Genomic DNA, 17,181 nt, shown 5'->3' with positions numbered 1-17,181 from the left:
TGGAGAGCAGACTGCAATCCCTCTGTTCTGAGACAGAAGCTGGGATTTGGCCACTGCTGCTCTGACTCTCACAAGAGGCACAGCAAACCACCAGGGAAAGCCGTCAGAGAACAAAAGCCTGGAAATATCTCCTCACAGTGTGCCCATCCCCATCCCCCCTCGCAGGGGACACAGAGACTCTACCCAAACAGGGTTGCCTGAGTATCGGCATGGCAGGCCTCCCGCAGAAGGCAGGCTGAAAAATCAAGAAGCACACTTTCCAAAGTTCCCTATAAAACAAGGGCGCACGGCCTGTGTCCCAGTCAATAATTTGGGCTCTGGACAACCCCGCAACCAATCCTCATCAGAATGAGGAGAAGGAGAAATCCCTCCAAGCAAAGAAAAGAATGAGTCTGTGGCCTCTGCCACAGAACTAATGGATATTGATATGACCAAATTATCAGAAATGGAATTCAGAATAACAACGGTCAAGATGATGTGTAGACTTGAATAAAATATTAACGAGAATACACAAACTCTAAGGGCAGAAATGAGAGCGAATCTGGCAGAAATTAAAAATGCTATGAATCAAATGCAGTCAAAACTAGATGTTCTGATGGCCAGGGTAAATGAGGCAGAAGGACGAATCAGCGAACTGGAGGATGGGTTAGTGGAAGAGAAAGCTAAAACAGAAACTTGGCTCAAAAAAATCCAATCTCAAAAATGTAGGTTATGGGAAATTACTGACTCAATGAAACGATCCAATGTCAGAATCATTGGCATCCCCGAGGGGGTGGAGAAAGAGAGAGGTCTAGAAGAGACATTTGAACAAATTGTATCTGAAAACTTCCCTAATCTAGCAAAGGAAACAAGCATTCATGTCCAAGAGGCAGAGAGGACCCCTCCCAAGCTCAACCATGACAAACCTATGCCACGTCATGTCATAGTGCAATTTGCAAATATTAGATCTAGGGAGACAATATTGAAAGTGGCCAGGGCAAAGAAATTTCTCACGTACCAAGGCAAAGGTATCAGAATTATGTAAGACCTGTCTACACAGACATGGAATGAGAGAAAGGGTTGGGGGGATTTTTTTTTTATTTTAATGTTTTTTTGTTATATTATGTTAGTCACATACAGTACATCCCTGGTTTCTGATGTAAAGTTCCATGATTCATTAGTTGCGCATAACACCCAGTGCACCATGCAATATGTACCCTCCCTACCACCCATCACCAGTCTATCCCATTCCCTCACCCCCCTCCCCTCTGAAGCCCTCAGTTTGTTTCTCACAGTCCAGAGTCTCTCATGCTTCATTGTGGGGGTGCATTTTTAAAGCTTTATCTGAGAAAAACATGCAACCAAGGATCCTTTATCCAGCAAGGCTGTCATTCAGAATTGATGGAGGGATAAGGAGCTTCCAGAATCGCCAGTCATTGACCAATTTTGTAACCACGAAACCAGCCCTACAGTAGATATTAAGGGGGGTTCTATAAAAGTAAAAAGGCCCCAAGAGTAATACAGAACAGAAATTCACAATCTATAGAAACAAAGACTTTACAAGCAACATGGCATCATTAAAATCATATCTCTCAATAATCAGTCTCAATGTAAATGGCCTAAATGCTCCCATAATGCCACAGGGTTGATGACTGGATAAAAAGACATGACCCATCCATTTGCTGTCTACAAGAGACTCATTTTGAACCTAAAGATACATTCAGACTGAAAGTAAAGGGATGGAATACCATCTTTCATGCCAATGGACATCAAAGAAAGCTGGGGTGGTAATTCTCATATCAGACAGATTGGATTTTAAACGAAAGACTATAGTTAGAGATACAGAAGGGCACTCTATTATTCTTAAAGGATGTATCCAACAAGTGGATATGACAATTATAAATATCTATGCCCCCAGCAGGGGAGCAGCAAGATACACAAGCCAACTCTTAACCAGAATAAAGAGACACATAGATAAAAATACGTTAACAGTAGGGGATCTCAACACTCCACTATCAGCAATAGATAGATCACCAAAGCAGAAAATCAACAAAGAAACAAGAGCTTTGAATGCCATACTAGACGAGTTGGACCTCATAGATATATATACAACACAACACTCCAGAACCAAAGAATACTCATTCTATTCTAATGCACATGGAACATTCTCCAGAATAGATCATGTTCGGGGTCACAAAACACGTCTCAACCAATACCAAAAGACTGAAATTATTTGCTGCATATTCTCAGAACACAATGCTTTGAAATTGGAATTCAATCACAAGGAAAAATTTGGAAGAAACTCAAAAACTTGGAGACTAAGAACCATCCTGCTCAAGAATAATTCATAAACCAGGAAATCAAAAATCAATTTAAACAATTTACAGAGACCAACGAGAATGAAAACACAACGGTGCAAAACCGATGGGACACTGCAAAGGCAGTCCTAAGGGGAAAATACATAGCCATCGAAGGCTCGCTCAAAAATTAGAAAAACCTAAAATGCAGTTTTTATATTCTCACCTCAAGAAGCTAGAAGAGCAACAGAAGAACAGGCCTAAACCACGCACGAGAAAGCAGTTGATTAAGATAAGAGCAGAGATCAATGAATTTGAAACCAGGAGCACAGTAGAGCAGATAAGCAGAACTAGAAGCTGGTTCTTGAAAGAATAAATGAAATAGATAAGCCATTGGCAAGACTTATCCAAAAGAATAGAGAAAGGACCCAAATTAATAAAATTGTGAATGAAATGGGAGAGGTCACAACCAACACCAATGAAATAGGAAGGATTATGAGAAACTTTTATCAACAGCTTTATGCCAATAAATTAAGCAACCTGGGAGAGATGGAGGCCTTCCTGGAAACCTATAAACTATCAAGATTGAAACAGGAAGAAATTGATTTTTTAAACGGACCAAATAATTATGAAGAGATTGAAACAGTGATTAAAAACCTTCCAAAAAAAAAAAAAAACCACAACTCCAGGGCCTGATGGGATGTGGAATTCTACCAAACATTCAAAGAAGAAATAATACCTATTCTCCTAAAGCTATTTCAAAAAATAGAAACAGAAGGAAAGCTACCAAACTCATTCTATGAGGCCAATATTACATTGATCCCCAAACCAGGCAAAGACCCCATCAAAAAGGAGAATTACAGACCGATTTCCCTAATGAATATGGACCCCAAAATCCTCAACAAGATACTTGCTAATAGAATCCAACAGTACATTAAAAGGATTATCCATCACGATCAAGTGGGATTCATACCTGGGATGCAAGCATGGTTCAATATTCGCAAATCAATCATCGTGATACATCATATCAACAAGAAAAGACTCAGGAACCATATGATCCTCTCAATCGATGCCGAAAAAGCATTTGACAAAATACAGCATCCTTTCCTGATTAAAACCCTTCAGAGTGTAGGGAGAGAGGTACATTCCTCAATCTCATAAAAACCATCTATGAAAAGCACACAGCAAATATCATTCTCAGTGGGGAAAAGCTGGAAGCCTTTCCCTTAAGATAAGGAGCACGATGGGGCGTCTGGGTGGCACAGCAGTTAAGTGTCTGCCTTCGGCTCAGGGCGTGATCCCGGTGTTATGGGATCGAGCCCCACATCAGGCTCCTCTGCTATGAGCCTGCTTCTTCCTCTCCCACTCCCCCTGCTTGTGTTCCCTCTCTCGCTGGCTGTCTCTATCTCTGTCAAATAAATAAATAAAATATTAAAAAAAAAGATCAGGAACATGACAAGGATGCCCACTCTCGCCACTATTATTCAACAGAGTACTAGACGTCTTTGAAACAGCAATCACACAACAAAAAGGCATAAAAGGTATCCAAATCGGCAAAGAAGAAGTCAAATTGTCTCTCTTCACAGATGACATGATACTCTTTATGGAAAACCCAAAAGAATCCACCCCCAAACTACTAGAAGTTATAGAGCAATTCAGTAATGTGGCGGGATACAAAATCAATGCTCAGAAATCAGTTGCCTTTTATACATGAACAATGAGACTGAAGAACGAGAAATTAGGGAATCCATTCCATTTACAATAGCACCAAAAATCATATGTTATCTCGGATATAACTTAAGCAGAGACGAAAAGGATCTATATTCTAGAAACTATAAATCACTCTTGAAAGACATTGAGGAAGACACAAAAAGATGGAAAAATATTCCATGCTCATGGATCGGAAGAATTAACATACTTAAAATGTCCATGCTACCCAGATCGATCTACACTTTCAATGCCATCCGGATCCAAATACCAATGACATTTTTCAAAGAACTGGAACAAATAGCCCTTAAATTTGTGTGGAACCAGAAAAGGCTACAAATCGCCAAGGAAGTATTGAAAAGGAAAAACAAAGCTGGGGCATCACAATGCTGGATTTCAAGCTGTACTACAAAGGTGTGATCACAACGACAGCATGGTACTGGCACAAAAACAGACACATAGACCAATGGAACAGAATAGAGAACCCAGAAATGGACCCTCGGCTCTTTGGGCAACTGATCTTTGATAAAGCAGGAAAAAACATCCAGTGGAAAAAAGCAGTCTCTTCAATAAATGGTGCTGGGAAAATTGGACAGCTACATGCAAAAGAATGAAACTTGACCACTCTCTCACACCATACACAAAGATAAACTCCAAATGGATGAAAGACCTCAATGTGAGACAGGAATCCATCAAAATCCTAGAGGAGAACATAGGCAGCAACCTCTATGACATCGGCCACAGCAACCTTTTTCATGACACATCTCCAAAGGCAAGAGAAACAAAAGATAAAATGAACTTGTGGGACTTCATCAAGATAAAAAGCTTCTGCATAGCCAAGGAAACAGTCAAAAAACCTAAGAGGCATCCCACAGAATGGGAGAAGATATTTGCAAATGACACTACAGATGAAAGACTGGTATTCAAGTTCTACAAGGAACTTCTCAAACTCAATACACAAGAAACAAATCAGTCATAAAACGGGCAGAAGATATGAATAGACACTTTTCCAATGAAGACATACAAATGGCTAACAGACACATGAAAAAATGTTCAAAATCATTAGCCATCAGGGAAATTCAAATCAAAACCACACTGAGATACCACCTTATGCCAGTTAGAATGGCAAAAATTGACAAGGCAAGAAACAACAATTGTTGGAGAAGATGTGGTGAAAGTGGATCCCTCTTACATTGCTGGTGGGAATGCAAGTTGTTACAGCCACTCTGGAAAACAGTGTGGAGGTCCCTTGAAAAGTTAAAAATTGAGCTACCCTACGATCCAGCAATTGCACTGCTGGCAATTTACCCCAAAGATACAGACATAGTGAAGAGAAGGGCCATATGCACCCCAATGTTCATGGCAGCATTGTCCACAATAGCTTAATCATGGAAGGAGCCGAGATGCCCTTCAACAGATGACTGGATTAAGAAGTTGTGGTCCATATATACAATGGAATATTACTCAGCTATCAAAAAGAACGATTTCTCAACATTTGCTGCAACATGGACAGCACTGGAGGAGATAATGCTAAGTGAAATAAATCAATCAGCGAAAGACAACTGTCATATGATTTCTCTCATCTATGGAACATAAGAACTAGGAAGATTGGTAGGAGAAGAACGGGATAAAGAAAGGTGGAGTAATCAGAAGGCGGAATGAAGCATGAGAGACTATGGACTCTGAGAAAGAAACTGAGGGCTTCAGAGGGGAGGTAGGTGGGGGAATGGGATAGGCTGGTGATGGGTAGTAAAGAGGGCACGTATTACATGGTGTACTGGGTTTTATATGCAACGAATGAATCATGGAACTTTACATCAAAAACCAGGGATGTACTGTGTGGTGACTAACATAATATAATAAAAAATATTATTGTAATAAAAAAACCCTACACTTAACCATACTACCCAGCAATTGCATTCCTGGGTCCTTATCCCAGTGTAATGAAAATATATCCACACAAAAACCTGTATACATATTGTGTACCAATGTCAATTTTCTGGTGCTGCTATAGTATTATGGTTATCTGAGATATAACTATCTTGGGGGGATATGTTATCTGTAACTATCTCAGTGGAGACTGCATGAAGCTTTCATGGGATTTTCCTGTACTACCTTTGCAACTTTCTGTGCCCTTATAATGATTTCAAAAATGTAAAAATAAAACAAAAACAAAAAGCATCACACACATGCACACACAGGCACACACACAGAGGCCTGTGTGCACTCCATCAGATCTAGGGCTTTTTCTTGGATTCAATCAATAAAATGGAATGAAATCATTTCAAAAACAAGCCAGAAACTCTATGTAGATGCTTTATACCTTATTGGCAATAAGGTAAGAGAGGAAAGGCTGAATCCCAAGGAGGGAAAATGATGGCTTGCACTATGGGTACAGTATTATGGAGAGTTCCATGGTTCCATTATTACTTAGGTGCCCTTGCAATGGAGGAACTCCTCCCAGCATGCCCCAAGATGACCCTAAAATCCTAGAGGAAAGATTGTTATGTTCCTAAAGCTGGATTGAATTGCCAGCTGATAAGGTTCTTTGTCATAAGGCTTAAGGATCTTGTTACTCCTGACCATGTTCCCAAAAGGGTTTCACCCAAAGGGTTGTCAGTGTTGGCCCTTATGACACCATCGATTCTGATCTTCCTTCACCTGAGGATGAAAGTCTTAAACTTATTCTGCCCATTCTTTTAGAAGCCTCTGAAACATCCTTTTGTTTTTCTGCTGCTTTTGTTTTTGGTTCTTCTCTCTTTCCTGCACCCTTTCTTGTAGAAGAGGGGGTTGGATGGTACCAGGGTTGAGCGTCAAGTTGTTCAGTTCTTGTGTTAGCTTATCCCAGGAAGAAGAATGAGAGGTTGTTTTCCCCCTTGTTGAGATCCCAGAAGTGTTCCCCATGTACCTCTGGCAGTAGTGGCATTCACATTTGAATCTCTTCTGATCTACATCACGTGAAGAAGAGTTTCTTGCTTTTTTGTCAGCCTGATAAGGTGCCATGGGTTTGACATATCTCTGTCTGGTGTGTTCTACTAACTTTTTTTTCTTCTGTGGTAACCTGGAACTCCCCCACTGCTGCTCTTCTTCCATCCTCTCAAAAGAAAACAAAGAACAACAACAAAAACATATATTAGAAACACAAAAAGTATACTTAAAACATGGCTTGTTATATATAATTCCTGGAACACTTACTAACACATATACACACAGTTTGGGAAGAGTCCCTGTTAACTTCAGTAACTGAAATCTATATATCTAATTTATTTGTTTGGTCATTTCTTCTGATTGGTACCAACATAAGCAAACAATTTTGTCTGAAAATATTTAGTCTGGAATATTGGTTTTATTTACTCCCTACTGGATTACACATACTATAAGGATTATATTTCTTCAAGTGGAAAGTACAGATCACAGTTTCTTCTTATTATTGTTTTTTTTCCTCTTGAGACGATCATTTGGTTCTACTCCTTTATTCTGTTAATTTAGTGAACTACATTGATTTTTTTTCTTATAATAAGAACACTTATTTTTTATGATTATCCTTTATTTATTTATTTATTTATTTATTTATTTATTTATTTATTTATATTATGTTAGTCACCATACAATACTTCATTAGTTTTTGATGTGGTGTTCCATGCTTCATTGTTTGTGTATAACACCCAGTGCTAAGAACACTTAATAAGATCTATCCTCTTAACAAATTATGAAGTTAATTTTTAAAATTTTAATTCCGTTATAGTTAACATACAGTATTATATTAGTTTCAGGTGTACAATATAATGATTCAGCAATTCTATATATGACTTTGTGCTCATCAGGATAAATGTACACTTAATCCTCTTCACTGTTTTCACTCATCCCCCATCCTACCTTCGTTTTGGTAACCATCTGTTTGTTCACTATAGTTAAGGGGCTATTTTCTGGTTCGTCACTTTTTAAAATCTTTGTTCATTTGTTTTGTTTCTTAAGTTTCACACGTGGGTGAAATCATATGGTATTTGTCTTTCTCTGACTTATTTCGCTTAGCATTATATTCCCAACTTCATTCATGTTGTTGTAAATGGCAAAATTTCATCTTTTTTTATGACTGAGTAAAATTCCACTATAGATATAGATACACATGATATATTTCTTCTTTTCTTTCAATTCATCTCTTGATGGACACTGGGTTGTTTCTATAATTTCACTCTTGTAAATAATGCTGTGATAAACATAGGGATGCATGTATCCCTTTGAATTAATGTTGTATTCTTTGAGTGAAGAGCAAGTAGTATGACTAGGGGATAATAGGTTAGTTCTCTTTTTTATTTTTAAAGGAGGCTTTATGCTGCTTTCCTTAGTGGCTACACCAGTTTGCAGTCTACCAACAGTGCATGAGAGTTCCTTTTTCTCCGCATCCTCACCAACACTTGTTTTTTTTTTTAATTTTTATCTAATTTCCAGTTATTTAGCATACAGTGTAATATTAGTTTCAGGTGTAAATATGGTAATTCAACACTGCCATACAACACCTGGTGCTTATCACTCCTCTCAGCAAATTTTTAGGTACGTGGTACAGTCTTGTTATCTATAGACACAATTTCTTAATGTACAAATACTAATATCTTTTGAGGAACCATTTCAGAAAAAGCCTGCTCTTTAACATTTTTAAGCTCTTACTCCCCCCATCAATTCTATGTATGTTAATATGAGGCAGTCCTATCACGATGAACACCTTGAGGTTCTCAGGCCTCACAAATAAATTTACTCCTGATCCTAGAAGATAAGGTATTAAGGGCAATGACATAGTTACACTGCCTCTTGTTTGGGTGGGAAGAACAGAAACTATAAAAGTGAGTTCCTTAACTCAATTCTCATGACCCTTCTTTTCCCCAGCTACAGTCCCTCACCCCAGATGGAAAAACACCTGTGATTCCTAGCAATAAATACGTGCTTAAGTTGCCCACTACTTCAGGTTTCCTTCTTCAACTCATGCCCTTTTTTAAAACTAGTAAAAAACTTTAGAGGAGAGAAAGGAGTCTAAAGGGAAAGGAATTGGCCACAGATTCAGTTTGGTAGGTGATTTCCCATGTTTTCCTCTTCCAACCTTTGGTAGTATTACTCTCTAATTTAATCATAAGCATATTTACTAAGTGCCTGTAACATGACTTCCCTCATGCCAAGTGATGCAGATCCAGAGATATGTGACAGATAACGATCACCATTTATTTAATTAATGTCATCCCTGGGCCAGGCACTGTGAGTCAGATTTTTCACATTCATTACCTCATTAGTCCTACCTAAAAACTTTCAATTAGGTACAGTTATTTTCATTTTGCAGATGAGAAAACTGAGGCTTAATAGCAGAATGACATGTGTCAGGGCCAGGACTGGAATTCATGTGTGTTCTATAGCAATGTCAATGAAAATTCATGTGTGTTCTATAGCAATGTCAATGAAAATTATAAATGTGGTTGTGGAATTTACTGGGTTACTATTCTCTGTGCCTAATGCAGTGGTCTTTGCATTTCCTGGCACAGACTCCAGGCACACTTCCACTTCACATGTTTGTGCTGCATGTTCTCACTATTCCTCCAGATGCCTGTACCATCTTCAAATATCTGTTTAATGTCACTTGCTCAGTGGGGCTGACCCTGAACACACCATTTTATACGATGTATTCACCAATCAGCACTGCCAATCCCATTTTCCTGCTCTGTTCTTCCAATAACATGTATTGCTTTCCATTACACTGAATTATTTGATTTATTTATATTCATTGTTTATTGCTATCTCCTCCACTAGAATAGAAATGCAACAAGGGCAAACACTGTAATCTGCTTAGTTCACTGGTGCACCCTCAGCTCCTAGAACACTGCCTGGTGCATAGGTGATCTCAATGAATATTTTGGCTAGAATGAATGAAGTGCCTGGTGCAGAGTAGGTGTTTGGTCAATGGAAGCCCTTATTATCACTGCTTTCTTGGTTCACTGATGCTGGAGAAGAGACTTTGAGAGAGCAGCGCAAGTTGCTGAACACAGAGGGAAGAAATTGCTTGGATATGGTCACCACCATTCACCTAGTCACTCAGAGCATAGCCCTGACAGTTGTTTTTTGACTGAGTAGGTAACTGTCACTCCTCTAAAGTAGGGGCCATTCTTATTAGTCAGCAATCCACACCCAGAATGGAGAGGGACTCTGAGGCAGAAAGGAGCTGGATAGTTTTGTAGCTTCCTCTGTAACACCTCTTCAAACCTCATGTTTACTTTTTATGTGTTTCAAATTCCCAGTCATACCACGTTCAACTGTAAATATTAACAACAGATAGGTTATATGATGAAATATGAATTTTTTTGCTGAAATCTGATCTTTTCCTTCCATTAAAGAAAAGCCAAGAGTGATCAAAAGGAAGATGGTGAAAGAATAGGGGACCCACGTTTCATCTGGTCCCTTGAATTCAGCTAGTTATCTATCAAATCATTCTGAACACCTGTGAATTCAACCTGAGATCTAAGAAAATAATTGCTGCAAAACTACAAATAGAAAAGCTACCACTTTTTCAAGGTAAGAGGTGTGGAGATGTGACTCTGAGGGGATATATCAGAAGATAAACTGCAGGGGGAGGGAGCCTCTATAAGCCCATTACTGGAAAGTGATATAGCAGTAAAGCACAAAATTGGAAATTTTAGAAATCTGCTCCTGTGAGGGATGTCCCTACCTGAAAGGTGCTCAGGTGGCTAAGCAGAGCAGAATCCTAGATGGGAGAGTGTGGTCTCAGGATCACCATGGCCACAGAAAGAACAGAGGTGCCTGAGTGTGGCAGAGTTCCCAAGCATGGGAGCAGAGAAGCTGTCTACAATTAGTGAGCCCCAGAGTGGCCTCTCAGCTAGGTGTTGCCATAAACTGCGAACCACCGCATGATGGAGCAGTTGCTGTATAAGCAGGGGCCCAGCAAGTGACAACCACTGGGAGACCCTGCTTCTTTCCCTGGGAGGAGCAGCACAGGTGTGCACATGATCAGATAACCACTTCCCAAGCAGGGGCCGAATGAGCTGCCTGGGAGGATTGGTGTGGGTGTGCACTGTAGGAGTCTGCAGAGTTTGACTGCTTTTCCCTGAGGGTGCACTGAAGACTGGGGGCAGCAATCGTTCAGCTCCATGGCTGGAGATGGGGGCACAGCCATTTTTACATTTTTTTTCATCCTCTAAAGCAGTATGAAAAGCCTTCAGGGAACAAAAGCCACATAGAACAATCTGAAGCAGCTTACACTGAGCCTGGCCCCCTGGCAAGGGGTGGCGCAACTCCACCCAGGCAAAGACACCTGATTGTCTCCTCCCTCAAGACCAGCAGGAACATCAGGTGAATACCAAGTTTATGGATTACTCAGAACTGAGAAACTCTTGTGCTAGAGGAAAATAGTATATAGAATTTGAAGGTTTTTTTTTTCTCATGAGTCTTTAGACTTTCAGTTTAAAATTTTTCTTTTTGTCCATTTTCAGTAGTTTCTTTTTTAACAACTATTATTAAGTCTTTTTTAAATTTAAATTTTTACATTTACATTTTAGAGGTATATTCTTCATGTTTGGCTTCCTTTTACTGTTTTCAATTTTATTTTTGTACATATATAAGTTTTTCTTTCTTTACAATTTTGGGATTTAGTGTCTTCTAACAAACAGACCAAAATACATCCAGAACCAAGTGGATCACCCTGTTTAAGTCCACCTATGAGATTATATTCTCTCTTTTTTCCTTTTTTATTTCTTTTTGGGTTTCTGAACTCTTTAGATTTATCTAGCATGTATTTCACTGGGGTCATGGTTATTTTTGATTTTGTTTTCTCATTCACCTATTCTTCTCTCAAAAAAATGACTAGAAGGAGAAATTTACAGCAAAAGAAAAAAACTGAGGTAGTACTCTCTGCCATAGATCTAATCAATATAGATATAAGTAAAATGTCAGAACCAGAATTCAGAATAATGATTATAAAGTTACTAGCTGGGCTTGAAAAAAGCATAAAAGACAGTAGAGAATCTCTTGGTGCAGAAATAAAATCTAATCAGGCTGAAATTAAAAATGTTTTCACTGAGATGCAGTCTAAAATGGATGCTCTAATGGCTAGGGTAAACAACACAGAAGAGAGAGTCAGTGACATAGAAGACAAAATGATGGAAGGGAAGGAGCCTAAGGAAAAGAGAGAAAAACAACTAATGGACCATGAGAGGAGGCTTTGAGAAATCAACACCACAAAGCAAAACAATAGTAGAATTATTGGGGTCCCAGAGGAAGAAGAAAGAGAGAGAGGGACAGAAGGTATATTTGAGCAAATCATAGCTGAGAACTTCCCTAATCTGGGGAAGGAAACAGGGATTCAGTTCATGAGGCACAGAGAACCCCACTCAAAATCAATAAAAATAGACCAACACCCCCACATATAACACAGAAATTTGCAAATTTCAGAGATAAAGAGAAAATCCTGAAAGCAGCTGAAGACAAGAGGTACTTAACATATTAGGGTAGGAATATTAGACTGTCAGTAGACCTATCCACAAAGACCTGGCAGGCCAGAAAGGGCTGGCATGATATATTCAGGGTATTGAGTGAGAAAAACATGCAGCCAAGTGTACTTTATCCAGTAAGGATGTCCTTCAGAATGGAAGGAGAGACAAAGAGCTTCCTGGAGAAACAGAAACTAAAGGAATCTGTGATCACAAAACCATTCCCAAGAAATATTAAAGGGGATCCTGCAAGTGAACAGAGAGCCCAAAATTAACATAGACCAGAAATAAACAGAAAATATACAGGAACAGGGACTTTAGAGGTAATACAATGGCAGTAAATTCCTATCCTTCAATAGCTGTTCTGAAAGTAGATGGGATGAATGCTCCGATCAAAACGCTCAGGGTATAAGATTGGATAAAAAAGCAAGACCCACCCATATTCTGTCTACAAGAGACTCATGTTAGAGGCAAAGACACCTCCAGATTGAAAGTGAGGGGCTGGAAAAAAATTATGCTAATGGACATCAAAAGAAAGTGGGGGTAGCAATCCTCATATCAGACAAATTAGATCATAAACCAAAGACTGAAGTAAAGGATGGAGAGGGACACTACATCATACTTAAAGGGTCTAACCAACAAAGAGATCTAACAGTTATAAATATTTATGTTCCTGAGTAGCCAAATATATAAACCAATTCAGAGCCAAATTAAAAAACCCATTGATAATAGCACAATAATAGTAGGAGACTTTAACACCCCACACACAGCAATAGACAGATCATCTAAGCAGAAGATCAGCAAGGAAACAAGGGCTTTGAATGACACACTGGACCAGATGGACCTCACAAATATATACACAGCATTCTATTCTAAAGCAACAGAATACACATTCTTCTCAAGGGCACATGGAACATTCTCCAGAATAGATGACATATTGGGTCACAAATCAAGTCTCAACAAGTATCAAAAGATTGGGATTATTCCCTGCATATTTTCAGAACACAGGGCTTTGAAACTTGAACAGGATGAAATTAGGAAGGAACCCAAACACTTGGAGGTTAAAGAGCATCCTACTAAAGAATGATGGGTCAACCAGGAAATTAAAGAATTTTACAAAATCATGGAAACAAATGAAAATGAAAACACAACTTCCAAAACCTTTGGGGGTGCAGCAAAGGCGGTCCTAAAAGGGAAATACATTGCATTACAAACCTTTCTCAAAAGTGTAGAAATGTCTCAAATAAACAAGGTAAGCTTATACCTAAAGGAGCTGGAGAAACAACAACAAATAAAGTGTAAACCCAGCAGGAGAAGAGAAATAATAAGGATTGGAGCACAAATCAATAAAATAGAAACCAAAAGAACAGTAGAACACATCAATGTAACTAGAAGCAGGTTCTTTGAAAGAATTAATAAAATCAATAAACCCCTAGCCAGACTTATTAAAAAGAAAAGGCAAAGGACCAAAATAAGTAAAATCATGAATGAAAGAGGAGAGATCACATCAACACCAAGGAAATTTAAAAAATTTAAAAACATATTGTGAGCAACTATATGCCAACAAATTAGGCAATCTGGAAGAATTGGAAGCATTCCTGGAGACTTATAAACTACCAACACTAAAACAGGAAAAAAAAATAGAAAACCTGAACAGACCCACAACCAGCAAGGAAATTGAAGCATAATTAAACTCTCTGAAGAAACAAGAGTCCAGCACCAGATGGCTTCCCAGGGTAATTCTGCCAAACATTTAAAGAAGAACTAATGCCTGTTGTTCTGAAGCTCCTTCAAAAATAGAAACGGAAGGAAAATTTCCAAACTCCTATGAGGCCAGCATTACCTTGATTTCCAAACCAGACAAAAACCCAAACTAAAAGAATAATTACAGACTAATATCCCTGATGAAAATGTTAACCAAAGTTCTCATCAAGATACAAGCCAATAGAATCCAACCGTACATTAAAAGCATATTCACCACAACCAGGTGGAATTTATTCCTTGGCTGCAATGGTGGGTCAACCTTCATATATCCATCAACGTGGTATATGACATTAATAAAAAAAGGACAAGAACTGAATGATCCTCTCAATTGTTCCAGAAAAAGCATTCGACAAAATACAGCATCCTTTCTTGATTGAAACTCTCCAGTGTAGGGAGACGGCACATACCTCAATATCATAAAAACCATCTATGAAAAGCCCACAGTGAATAACATTCTCAATGTGGAAAAACTGAGAACTTTACCTTAAGTTCAGGAACACGACAGAAATGCCCACTCTCACCACTTTTGTTCAACATAGTACTAGAAGTCCTAGCCTCAGTAATCACACAACAAAAAGAAATAAAAAGCATTCAAATTGGCAAAGAAGAAGTCATACTCTCAGTCTTTACAGGTCACATGATACTTTATGTGGAAAACCCAAAAGATTCCACCCCCAAGTTATTAGAACTCATACAGCAACTCAGCAACGTGGCAGGATATAAAATCAATGCACATAAATCAGTTTCTTTTCTATGCACTAACAATGAGACAGAAGAAAGGGAAATTAAAGAATCGATGTACTGCATGGTGACTAACATAATATAATAAAAAAAATTAAAAAAAGAATCAATCCCATTTACAATGGCACCAAAAACCATGAGATACCTAAGAATAAACCTAACGAAAGAGGTAAAGGATCTGTACTCTAAAAACTTCAGAACACTTCTGAAAGAAATTGAGGAAGACACAACAAAATGGAAAAACATTCCATGCTTATGGTTTAGAAGAATAAATATTGTTAAAATGTCTATGCTACCCAGGGCAATCTACACATTCAATGCAATCTGTATCAAAATACCATCAACATTTCCACAGAGCTGGAGCAAATAATCCTAAAATTGGTATGGAACCAAAAAAACAAAACAAACAAACAAAAAACCCCAAAAAACCCCGAATAGCCAGAGGAATGTTGAAAAAGAAAAGCAAAGCTAGTGGCATCACAATGGCGGACTTCAAGGTGTATTACAAAGCTGTAATCATCAAGACAGTATCATACTGGCACAAACACAGACACAAAGATCAAAGGAACAGAATAGAGAATCCAGAAATGGATCCTTGACATTATGGTCAACCATTTTCAACAAAGCAGGAAAGAATATCTAATGGAAAAATGACAGTCTCTTCAACAAATGGTGTTGGGAAAATTTGTCAGCCACAGGTAGGAGAATGAAACTGGACCACTTTTTTTAACCATGCACAAAATAAACTCAAAATCAATGAAAGACCTAAATGTGAGACTGGAATCCATCAGAATTCTAGAAAACACAGGCAGCAACCTCTTCCACCTTGGCTGCAGCAACGTTTTGCTAGACATGTCTCCAATGGCAAGTGAAACAAATGTAAAAGTGAATTATTAGAACTTCACCAAGATAAAAAGCTTCTGCACAGCAAAGCAGTCAACAGAAATAAAAGACAAAAAACAGAGTGGGAGAAGATTTTTCCAAATGACAAATCATATAAAGGGCTAGTATCCAAGATCTACAAAGAACTTCACTCCCTGGGATGCAAGGGTGGTTCAACATTTGCAAATCTATCAGTGTGAATGATCACATTAATAAGAGAAGAGACAAGAACCCTATGATCCTCTCAATTGATGCAGAAAATGCATTTGACAAATTACAGCATCCTTTCCTGATTGAAACCCTTCAGAGTGTAAGGATAGAGGGCACATTCCTCAATTTCATAAAAACCATCTATGAAAAGCCTACAGCAAATATCATTCTCAATGGGGAAAAGCTGGAAGCCTTTCCCTTAAGATCAGGAACACGACAAGGATGCCCACTCTCACCATTATTATTCAACAGAGTACTAGAAGTCCTTGCAACAGCAATCAGACAACAAAAAGGCATAAACGGCATCCAAATCGGCAAAAAAGAAGTCAAACTGTCTCTCTTCACAGATGACATGATACTCTACATGGAAAACCCAAAAGAATCCACCCCAAACTGCTAGAAATGATAGACCAATTCAGTAATGTGGTGGGATACAAAATCAATGCTCAGAAATCAGTTGCATTTCTATACACAAACAATGAGACTGAAGAAAGAGAAATTAGGGAATCCATTCCATTTACAATAGCACCAAAAATCATACATTATCTTGGATATTAACTTAACCAGAGAGGTAAAGGATCTATATTCTAGAAACTACAAATCACTCTTGAAAGACATTGAAGAAGACACAAAAAGATGGAAAAATATTCCATGCTCATGGATCAGAAGAATTAACATAGTTAAAATGTCCATGCTACCCAGAGCAATCTACACTTTCAATGCTATCCCGATCAAAATACCAATGACATTTTTCAAAGAACTGGAACAAACAGCCCTTAAATTTGTGTGGAACCAGAAAAGGCCCTGAATCACCAAGGAATTGTTGAAAAGGAAAAACAAAGCTGGGGGCATCACGTTGACAGATTTCAAGCTATACTACAAAGCTGTGATTACAAAGACAGCATGGTTCTGGCACAAAAACAGACACATAGACCAATGGAACAGAATAGAGAACCCAGAAATGGACCCTCAGCTCTTTGCGCAACTAATCTTTGATAAAGCAGAATGTTTTTTATCCAGTGGAATAAAGACAGTCTCTTCAATAAATGGTGCTGGGAAAATTGGACAGCTACATGCAAAAGAATGAAACTTGACCACTCTCTCACACCATACACAAAGAT

The sequence above is a fragment of the Ursus americanus genome, chromosome X, assembly GCF_024610735.1.
Source record: "Ursus americanus isolate L20-20 chromosome X, mUrsAme1.1.p, whole genome shotgun sequence".
NCBI lineage: Eukaryota > Metazoa > Chordata > Mammalia > Carnivora > Ursidae > Ursus > Ursus americanus.
This window is presented reverse-complemented; position numbering follows the sequence as displayed.